This window comes from Lycorma delicatula, chromosome 6, assembly GCF_047948215.1.
Source record: "Lycorma delicatula isolate Av1 chromosome 6, ASM4794821v1, whole genome shotgun sequence".
NCBI classification, from domain to species: domain Eukaryota; kingdom Metazoa; phylum Arthropoda; class Insecta; order Hemiptera; family Fulgoridae; genus Lycorma; species Lycorma delicatula.
Genome location: NC_134460.1, coordinates 26436551 through 26448982, shown reverse-complemented (window position 1 = coordinate 26448982; position 12432 = coordinate 26436551). Strand labels below are relative to the sequence as shown.

Sequence of the window (12432 nt, the reverse complement as noted above, 5' to 3'; positions counted from 1 at the left end):
ACCTATGGAGTTAGTTCTTCCACAGAATTATTTGTCATGTTTCCCCGAAGTATTGGAGCCATAAAAATATATGCGTTTAAGATTTTTAATTTTATTATACTTTTTTAATTATATTATTCTTTTTAATTTTGTACTTCTTATTTTGTAAAAAAAAAGAAGAAGAAAAAAGATTAGTGCATTGCATATTGTTAATGAATTCTACTCGTTAACGAACAATTTAGAAAGCTAAATAAATTTTTATTGATTAATAGGAGGTTTCATTTTAGTATAATTTATGCATGTTGGCACTTACTGAAAAGCTAACATGCATATCGATCGGGTTCGGTTGCAGTTTGCAACAAGAAGAGAGTAGTTTGTGTGTCGAGATGAGATAGGGCAGTGACCGAGAACGCGTTGGAGTGTTGGAGGTTAGGTTATACAGACTTAGTCGCGATGCTATGCCCGATGCCTACTACACGGGGCGGGGGCGGAGGTGGGCCGACGACGACGACGATGAGGGATGCTGTGGTGTGGGGTGTAGAGGGATGGAAGAAACGCGGGAGGGAGGGGGTATACAAGGAGTAACCTATGTCCCACCAGGGAGGGACAGTAGACTCAAGACTGGGCACTGCCACTCCAGTACGACGCCACGCCGTCTGGATCCACACCGACATTCACACCTTTCTATACCTTCCACTCTTGAACGTCGAATACCTGTGTATACAATATACATTTACAATATAATTTATCTATATGTAACCTGTAATCTGTGATCTGTTATGTGTTTTCGCTGTTGTTAAGAAGAAAATAATACTTTTGTTATGTGTATTAAGTGTTATAAACAGAAACCATTATTTTACACAAATCAGTTATTATTATATTTATTGAAATATCTACTGGAAAACTGTTGAAGAAATTATCAAGATAGAAGGTATGTACAGAACAAATGTTATTAATAAAATATTTTTACTCCTGTAGTATAAACATCTTATAACGTAAAGTTTTCTGATCTGTTTATTACCTAGATTACTTTGTTAAAAAATTGCAGTGCTCTAAAAAAAAATCTTTTGTGTAGTTTAAATGATTATATAAAATTATTTTTATTCGTACACTATTTCAAATTTTAATTATCCGTATCCATTATAATTGGAATTTGGATTAACCGATACAGAACAAATTAATTATACGATTATATATTTTTTTTAAATTCAATATTTACCGTTTATTTATTTATATATTTATTATTATGTTAAAAAAATAATAAACCTTTATTTTTTATTGACTTTTATAATTTTTTATCTAGATTGTTTTATTTTGCGGAATTTTTTAGGACTACATATCCTCCTTGACACAAACCTACAATAAAAAATGTAGCAAGGACATTTTTAGCAAGTGAAAACTAGCGTAGCCTAACCGGGATTCAAACCCGGAACCTTGTAGTTGAAAAACAGAATGATAATCACATTGTAGTATAATTGAATTAAAATTATTACATAAAACTGATAATTATTGAATTATTTTCTACTAGATATTTATTAAATAAAATATTTGTTTTCAAACTTTTACGTTTTGGGGTCCAACTAGTACATCTCCATGAAAGAGTGTTACATTAATTTTTTTGATAATGAGGTGGACATCTTAAAAAATATCATTACATTGGAAAAATCATTTTTTTCTGAGCTCTCTCCTTTTGTTAAATATTTTTCGGTAAACAATTTGAAAAATAATACATCACTTTACTATAAACACACACACATTTCTTTACACTTATTTTTTTATTTAATAAAACCATAATGATGTATATTTATATTAATGTATATCATTTAGTAATACAAGATACTTATAAACCAGTTAGTTTGTACATATATTAATCTAATGAGATTCTTTATAAATTTGAAAAAAATCCAAATAGATTCAATAATTATTGATGTTAATTTTTTTTATTTTACTGCACATTTGGTGTTTAAAAAAAAGTTTTTAATTATTTTTTGTAATTACAGCATGATGGGGAAATTAAAAAAAAAAATCAGAAATCTAATTCAGACTATGATTATAATACTAATATCCTATAATATAATATTACATCCTATATTGTACTGTTTAACAATTTTCAGTAGAGCATATATACCAGGTTTTACTACATATATACGTATTACGAAAGTAGAACATTACAACTTTCATAATATGTATATTTCCCTCGTATTAATATTTATAATGTATTTCCTTCGTTGATTTGCTCACGTTAGATGCACTGTGCAACTTTGTTGCAGTTGTTTTAACTTTGCAGAGTTGTTTTAACTTTATGTTGCTTTTGTAAAATCATTTTAAATGTAAATTCATTCAACGGTAAAGTAATTAATAATTAAATATGCGAGATTGTACAATACGTATATTTTTATTTTTATTTTTTTTAATCTTTATTTCCTACAGAAAAAAAAATTTATTAATAAATTATGTTTTTTATCAACAAAATTAAAAGGAATAAATAAATCAGAAAAAGAAACGTGTTTTGATTTAATTAACGTAAATTATAAAAAGTTTATTAATAAATTATCAAAACAAAAATTGTAGAAGGTTTAAAAATCTTGATTTACGTTAACAGAGATTTTCTAATAAAATAACAGATTTGATTTTATATTTATAAACGAATAATTGTTATTGCTAAAGAATAGTTAGACACACATGCACACGCACAAACACCCACACAAGAGAGAGAGACACCATTTACGAACATACAAATTTAGGAAGATTTTAATTTGTGTCCAAAGAAAATTACAAAGAGATTTAAAAATCACTTTACTATCGCAACAAATTTGATGGATCTTGTAATAAAGCAAATATTTCCGTTTATGAATTTTTTTATTAATTAAAACAGAATTTATTTTATATAATTATCCATCCAAAAGTTTATCCTTAGTAATGACACAATTACCGTCTCGCCTACATAAGATGTTTTAGAACAAAAATTTTCAGTTGAAAATTTCAAAAATAAATCAAAATTTTCATTTTTCAATTTATAATTCCAAAAAATTAATCCATTTGTCCAGTTAGAATTGTTTTTTAAGGATATACTAGTAAAAATGGAATAGATTAACAAAAAAATACAAATTCAACCAAAATGGAACGTGTTTCATTGACGTATGTTCGGAATATTGGTGAAACATACGTTCTATTTATTTATAATTTTATGTATAACCAGCGTTATTTAACTTTAATAACTTATTAGTTACGGCTTAGATCGTTGGAGTTGTTGTTGAAGGATAATACTGTATTTTAGACGTTTTGACGATGAGTAAATCAATTGGATTAAATTTAACGATTTATTATCCTTAAATACTCGCCGATCAGTACGTGGCTGTGGAATTCCATCCAGCCAATATATACACCCTAAGTATAAATGTTTATATCTGGTAATAATCTTTCAGGCTGTATGGATAAGAAAGATATAATCGATTTTAATAGAAGTTTAAAACGTCATTTAAAACTCGACGTGGAGAAGATATGTTTCCTCTTTTGGGTTATCTGAATGAAGGTTGAGTACTCTTCACTATGATATTCTAATCATTAATATTAATGCAGTAAGTGTGACTGTTTTAACTAAATAATATACATATTAAAAGTAATAAAAATATAAATAAGTATATAAAATATTTATAGCGGTTAAAAATTATGGTTCTTCTTTTCGAAGGCACACACATTGCTGGTCTTAACATTTCCTGAAAATGAAAATGTCCTAAATACAAAAATCACAAGAAGTGAGAGTGTAACTCCTGGAAAAACTCTGATATGGGCACCACATGACTTCCTTGTAAGCCTATTAAATTACATATACACATTTTTTTAAAATGAAAATACTTAAATTTTATTTCATTAATAACTTCTGATTTTTTTTTGTTATTATTGAATTATTATTCCAATATATTTAAATTAAAAAAAAAGTTAAAAAAAGAAAAAGGAGATGAAATCTGATTCGAACCGATGTGCCTTCCCCTTGTAACATCAAAATATTTCATTAATTAAAATTTTATTTGGCTATAACCCTAAAACCAATGAAAATAAGTACCACTTATGATATATCGTTGAAAAGTTCTCAATAAAGGTTTATTACTGCAGTTAAGAAAAAGTCAAAAATCCAGATTTTCTGGATTTTGTGCTTTTTTAGACACTTTTGGTCCAGTCGATTCTAATCAAAAGGCCAGGTGCACAACTAGTTATTACAAAAGTCCTAAATCCAAAATTTTAACATCCTACGGCTAATTGTTTTTGGGTTATGCGAGATATATACGTACATACAAACGTCACGCCGAAACTAGTCAAAATGGATTCAGTGGTGGTCAAAATGAATATTTTTAATGAAATCTGAAAACCGAAATTTTTCGCGATCACAATACTTCTTTTACTTCGAACAAGGAAGTAAAAAGGGTGATAACATTTATTAATTGAACAATTCAATTAAATATAAAATATTTATTGGTGTTTATTATAAAGGTTTATGATAAAATACGAGTACAAACGTTCAAATTAGTATATTTTTCATCTATATGTATAAAAATGAATGTTTGTCTGTCTGTATGTCTCTTATGCCTTCCTAAACCGTTCATCCGATAGCGATGAAACTTTGGGGAATGGTTAGACGCATGACAGGGAAGGTTTCTGAGTTAGTAAAATACGGGGTTTTCCGAAATTTTCCAAACTTTTTATTTTAGAATAAATTCTAAAATAAACTAAAAATGGTGTAAGTTAGGAGTATGGAGCCTTCATATCTCGGGGATCAATATGATATAGTAGTGCAATTTGGTGTATAGGTATCCCGTTAAAAATTAAGAAACACGTGTTTTGGGGTTTTCCGAAATTTCCCGAACTTTTCCAAATAACTCCTACAATTACTATGCTTAGATTATGATACAATGAGATATTTTTAAAAATAATATTGTACTTTAAAAAACTGGAGTTCATATATAGGTGCCAGACTTAGAATTGTATGATAAGGTGATTTGATATTTAAAAAAAAGTATTTTTGTCGTATATGTGTTCCTATATCATTCATCCGATTGCGATGAAACTTTGGTGAGTTGTGCGCACGCTTTTTGAATTAGTTTGGATCCGCTAGGTGGTGCTGGGATCGAGATATATCGAAAAATTGTATTTACGGTCCGATTGAGCTCATATTCAGAATATGTGTTACTTACATGGGAAAGAAGTACCTCTGCAAAAAATGGATCCGCTAAATGGCGCTGGGGTTGAAATATTTGGAAAAATTACATTTATGGTCCGATTTGGTTCATATTCAGAATATATATTAGTTACGTGAAAAGAAAGATTTTTTTAAATATTATACCCGCTAGATGGCGCCGGTGTCGAGATATTTACGAAAAAACAAACAAATATACAGGCTTTCTTCTTCTACATATATATATAAAAGGCAATGTTGGTATGTGTGTCCGCTATAGACTAAAAAAAAAAAATATTGCACCGATTTACGCGCGGGGAAAAGGGGAAATAGAGAAAAATTTTAAAAAGAAACGGGGAAAAGGGAAAGGGTTAAAGCGAAAGGGTAGATTTTGTGATGTTCCGTGACGTTCAGTTTTCAATCTTTTATCAAACTTTCAATTGTGTTCATTTAATCTATTTGTATACTCAAATCTAGCAATAGCGAAGCATTGCCGGGTTTGCTAGTGTAAAATAACTTAAACCTATCGTTAAATTTTGTTTTGTTGTTTTATAGTTTTTATTATTTGAAATCGCTTAAAAATTTATTAATTTTCCGTTTTGAATATTTCTAGAATTTTTTTTATTGCTTTTTTTTCACTTGTTTAACTTATCTTTTAATATGGTGCATAAAATTTTATTCTTTCGTTTGAACTTAACACGCGTGATTAAATGATTTAATTATAGTTGAGAACTTAATCTTTAATATGCCTAACTAATAAATTTCATTCAATAACCAATTACTGAATTCTCATTTGAATATACCGAGTTAATTTTAAAATTAAATCATCTGATTACATCGGTATTGTGTATATCTTTAACTTCGTGATTTCGTAAGTTGTACAAGTTATACTCAATATCTGAAATTTAAATTATTTCAAATCCTTATCAGTTAATTTTTTATGATAAAATACGATTTCTGTTATCTCTGAATCGATTGTTATTCCATCAGTCGATGATTCATATCGATAGATCAATATGAACAGAATCGTTCAATAATTTTTTTTGAATAGACGGGTTTATTGCCGAATGATTTTTATTCGATTAAAATCATTATTATTCTGTTATTATTAATAATTATTTTCTGTCGCACTAAATATACGTACTTCCAACAATTCGGACAGATTAAATGCTTTGAAAATAGGACAAAACGTTCGGAAAAGAGGAAAAAATGTTCTTATAGGTTTTTTATCTTTTTTTCAAAATACGAATAAAAAACATATGAATAGCAAGACAATTACTGTAATTTTTTTGTTAAAGAAATGATAACACATAATTTTTTGAAAAAAAAACAAACATTTTCCCAAGTGCTAAAATTAATTGATTCACACTAATAACAGTAATTATTAATAATCATAGTAATGAAATACGTAATAACTCCATACATTATAAATAATAGAGGCATATAATAGTCGAATTTAGCGTGTAAAATGTAGACCTATTTTTTTCTGTCAGAATCAAGTAAAGTGGTGCAGTAATAATTGAAGCGTAGTATAAAATACCGTAATAACTCGGCAGATTGTCAATTTCCTCATTAACATTCCAACTGTCTGACGACTGGTCGTGTCTGTCTGTAATATTCGTATGCTTACATGCAACTGTTTTATTTTTTATTATTATTCTTTAACATAAAATAAAGGACTGTAAAACAAAAGAGTTTATTATGTGGAAAAACTGTAATGTAATTGAAAGAATGACGAAATTAATTAATTTTTATAATTACGTTAGTGTAACAGTAATTTAATGATACAATTTATTTATCAATTAGTAAACATTACATTATTTTACTAATGTAATGTAATGTAATGTAAAATTCAGAAAATGTTTCTGAATTTTACAAAATTTTTGAAAAAGAAAATATTGATAAAAAAAATTGACATTTGTAATTATTGAGTCCTTTGTTTTGATGTCCCTTGTATCCTAAGTTTAAAAAAAGGAACTAAACATTGATTAAAAAGCGCTGCAATATATGTATTGGTATAAATATGTAGTGTGCTTGTCTACTTAAGTGTTATCCTTAGAAATTATTAACCAAAAATTATTATATTTGGTATAGCTTGTATATTAGAAGAGTTGATACAATCTGTTTTAACTATCACAAAAATCAGAAGAATATATATAACGGAATTTACATAAATGGAGGGGTTGAACTAATAACAATTTAGCTCTTTAGGATTTTTATCTGGTATATATAAATCACCACAGACACCACTAGTGTCTGTGAGTCTATTACTCTTTCACGAAAAAACTACTCAACCGACTGAGCACAAATTTAATATGAACATAGTCTTTATACCTGGAAAGAACGCAGGACTCTTTTCGTTACGAAATATTTCACCGTTTCAAGACGGTGGTCGTTTTAATGAGTTGAAGGTAACAACCGGATTCTGTTTCGTGCTGATATTCAACTAAACTACGGCCAAACCGTTGAACAGATCGAATTCAGAAACCAGTTGCAGTATCTTAAATTAAATTTTCCGTAAAAACGGTCTCTGTCTTTTTCAATACCTCTTTGAGTTATCAAAGAATAAAAGTAGCTTTGCTAAAAAATATTTTAAAAAAGAAAGAAACAATAAAAAATGATAAAAGTACGGTCATCTCCTCGTGTATTTGTCGGGTAATACTAAGAATCGTGCAAAATGCTCTTTTATCCGTACAAAGGACCGGTAACCAGCTATAACTAATATTTTTAAGATTGGTGGCCGACTATGCTGAATCCCGCGTATTCCAGATCACTCAAAAGTTTCGAGTCCTGTGCTATTACTCTGAAGAGATTAAAATACACTGATAGTTTTTATAAATTGAATAGGCTTTAATTGTTATTTACCAGTATTATTTTCACGAGTATGAGGATAATGAACACAGTTGGGGTTCTGGAAGCGTAGCCCCCTGCCTAGGCTGTAAGGCGAGTGAAGTGAGGGTTTTGATCTTATAAAATTAATGTGATAAATGGATCATTTTGAAATTTGAAAACTATTTTTTTTAAACATGATTCGAAATAAATATTTTATAATAATCATTCCAATACTATGTTATACATATCACGTAGTTTATAATAATCATTCCAATACTATGTTATACATATCACGTAGGAAATGGGTAGTATATACTACAGCAATAATACGAAAAGAACAGATCCACCATGTACTTGGATGAATCACAGGAAACCGTATAATCAAAGCAGCCTTACAAAATAACAAAATGAATTATTAATTGTAATAATAGATGCAATTAAATTCTTTATTAATTATTTTTTTAAATTATAAATTAAATATGGGAAGATACTAAATAAATAAATAAGGTAAGAACAAAGTAAGAATAAATGAAAATATTTTGAAGACGTAATATTTGTACAACCGGAAAAAACATCTTTCAATTTTATTTAAATTTTTAATAAACTGATGGGAATTTCTTTTAAATGGCTCGGTAATTTGCTAAAAACTCACAACGGAAGCATAATAAGATTCTCTTCTCATATGTTGAAGCATTATTATATTGAGATATGAAAACACTGCCTGGTTTTGTAAAATAGTACATTCGTAATTATAAAAGCGTAGATTAGTTAAAAAGTTCAACTTATAATTATGGTGGGAATTGTATTTAATCTCTACCATAGAGTATCTCTACTCTATCTCTAATGAGGTTATACACCGTTCAACAATTAAACGTATTAATAATAAATACAAACTTTTCTGCTTCGTCTTAAAATTATTCGATAAATGGTGAGAATTCTTTTATTTTTATTTTTTTTACCGGGGTAGTAGATATGGTTTTATATTTATCCATTCTTAAATACATTGAAATGGTAACAATTTTTTAAAAAATGATAAAAAACGCCACATAAAAAAGAAGAAAATTAAACATAACGTCGCTAGTTTGGAAAAAAGGTGAAAATTATTGCCTGTATTACTTTTGCATTATAAATAAATATATAATATTTACAATGTTAGTTACTTATTTTATTATTAAACTAAACTTTATTTTATTTTTAGTTATTTATTTTATATATATTTATAATTTTTTCTATTATTTGGAAAAGAGTTAAATTTTAAGCTTTACAGTAATATAGTAAAAGCTTAACAACATCCTTGTCAGCTTCTTTTGTGTTTTGTCATCCATAATTTGACTGGTTCAAGAAAAGTTTTCGTTCTTTTTTATTTGTGCTAATTTTCTTACCTTCGACGTACTTCCTATATTTTATATCCAGGTAATCTGGTTAATGTGTTTAATCTTTGAGTTTGTTTAAACTTTTACCATAAGAATCTTTATTTTATAATTAAATGAAGATACGGTCTAGCAAACTAACATATATATTTTTTATAAGATTCTGCAACGTATTCTCTTACTCAATTCATCTTAATTTTAAATTTTACTAAGACATATCAGTTTTTTTAATGAGTGAACACAATTGTTTTATTTTATCTTTTTTAGGAGGTGCATTTTTTTTTGTAGATATTTCAGGTGAGTCGGTATGCGAGATCCAGTTAGCGTGATTCGTTCATTGTACTGCTTCTTTCTCAGAGACGTTAGGCGTGATGGTTTTTCCGAGACACTTGAATTTGATGATTTTAGAAATTTGATCGTTGTTTCGAATACGTTTGACCTTTAATGTTTATAATGAACTGATTTATACATATATATATATATTTAATAATTTTCACGTATCTATTAATAATAATTAATAATTAAAAGACTTTTTTTAAAGGTTATTTGTTTATAAACGACGTTTGAATGTTTCCTACTTATGAATCTATGTCAATAACTGTTTCTTTAACTTAAAAAAACATTTTTTTTATCTTAAATAAAATTGGACATAATTAAAATTTTTAAATAAATCACTCGTTTCTTAATGATTGACCATAAAATTTTACTTCTAACCGTAAACATATGCGAAATCCAAAAGTAACTGCTCTTTATTTACATAAGTACAGTTTGCCGCACGCGATAAAATTATTTAATACCAGATGTCGTTTATTATTCTTTTACAGTATTTTTTAATTAGGATACTAGACATAGTTAAAAAAAAACACGTTAATGTGAACAATAGAAGAGGAAACAGTTTGTCGTTTAACGATGCTTTTTTTCACACATTTTAATGAGCTGGTTTCAACGCGTGGATATAATAATTTAAAGCTTAATTGATAAATGAAATAAATTTGAAAGATTAATCAGTTTGTGGTAACGGTGATAAATGTTGTGGTTTGTAAAAAAACACGTTTTTAGTTTCCTTACTTTTTTTAATTATATTTCATCCATTATGTAACCGCTAATTTAATCCGTAACAAGTTTATTATAGTTATTGGCTGAACTGTGATTAAGTATATATATATATATATAATGATGGGTTATTACTTTATTAAGTAATAACAGATACACATAACACATACACACACTCACACTCACAAACGATACGGTTGAATTCATAACACTTAATCAATCTTTTATGTACTCATGTTGTGAATAAACTAAGTGTACGAGTGCTGAAACAAGAAACTATCCTACACCGTCAAAGAGTATCTGCTCAAGTTCTGAATAGTGCTACAATCTTTAACTATTAAAAAAAGAGCACGTTCTGCTTGCGTTGAGCAGTAGTTCCATGTATTGTAAGTTAGTTCAGCAGCTTCCTTACACGTTTTAAGAGACTACTTCTCTTGGAAAAACATAATTTTTTTCCACTACTTATTTTTTTAACAATTCTGGATTTTTTTTTACATATTAATGTTTTCTTTATTCAAGTAACTTTAGCTGCTAAGGAAGCAGGGAAGATGGGTGCAGCTTACAGCTGCTGGCAAGCAACCAGAGCAACGTAGCTTTGTAGTGACGTCATATTTTTTTCATAATATATATATATAAACCGAAGTAAAGTCCCAGTTCTTTTGTTTGAATTAATTAACGTTTATACATATTTAACTTACAGTCATGCGTGAAGATGAATACGTGATAGGTTTAACAAAATAAAGATTCTGAATTAGTTGATTTTGAAAATCGTAATGGTGTAGAAGGTTAATTTTAATTTTTATGTCCCGGGTTCAAATCCCAGTCAGGCATGTCATTTTCACACACGCTACAAATCATTCATCTCATTCTCTGAAGCAATACCTAACGGAGGTCCCGGAGATTAAATGAAAAAAAAAAAAATTTATGTCTCGACAATCAATTATCAAATGGTTTTTAAAACTTCGATCTCAAAATAATGTAAATAAGGATTTAATTATTAATTCCTATTAATAAAACAAAAATATCACGGCAAACCAATATCCTGAACAGGAAGAAAGTAAAGAATACGCATTAATTTGGTTTTACCTATTGTGTAACTGGTACAATCTAGAATCATGCAAAATAGAGAGTTAACATATTTCCAATCTAAAAAATAATGCCTTTTTTCTTTTTCCTGTTTAGCCTCCGGGAATTACCGTTCAGGTATTACTTCAGAGGAAGAATGAGGGATGATATGTATATGATATGTAAATGAAGGTTAATCTTGTACAGTCTCAGTTCAACCATTCCTGAGATGTGTGGTTAATTGAATCCCAACCACCAAAGAACACCGGTATCCACGATCTAGTATTCAGATCCGTATAAAAATAACTGCCTTTATTAGGACATTAACGTTGGAACTTTCGACTTCCAAATCAACTAATTTGAGAAGACGCGTTCACCAATAGACCAATCCGGTGGGTTAAAAAATAATGCCTAAACGAATCAAACTAAACCTTTGGCGGGTTTTATGTTTTAAATAGTAAAACTTGAAAATATATATATATATATATATATATATAATATATATATATATATAATAATTTAAAACATTTTTTTTGTTTTTAATTTTTTTAGGTTATAATCTATTTTACGTTTTAATTAAACAAAAAAAAGATCGTTCGTTATAAACACAAATACAGGAAAACCTGTTATCATTAAAGTAAGTAAAGGAGTTTAAGGAAATAACGTTAAGTAACTACTATCGAGCATAAGCTAAGGCTGTCTGGAATATGAAAATATGTATTATTTTTTAACTATAGTCACTATTTTTTTTTTTTAATTTATAGATATTTGAAACTATATTTTAATCAGGCTATATATATATATATTATACCAATACAACATTAAGGAAAAATGAAAAGTATGTACGCAACGTAATTTTCTGTTTAAAAATTCCTCATCAAAATGAAACAGTAATCGAAATCGGTGTATTTTGTCAAGAGTTAAGTTTGAATAAACATAAAACAAAAAATCTGATGTGGACAA

At 28.0% G+C, this 12432-nt stretch overlaps 1 protein-coding gene across 2 annotated transcripts in view; it reads left to right on the top strand.

Moving 5' to 3' along the window:
* Nucleotides 1-601: 601 nt before the first annotated feature.
* The window catches only part of LOC142326763 (noggin-like), a 114288-nt gene continuing 102457 nt past the window's right edge, over nt 602-12432 (top strand). For both annotated transcript variants that reach the window (XM_075369455.1, XM_075369454.1), the window contains exon 1: nt 602-910. The gene's annotated coding sequence lies outside the window, so the exon portion shown is untranslated. The remainder of the gene's footprint in view (nt 911-12432) is intronic.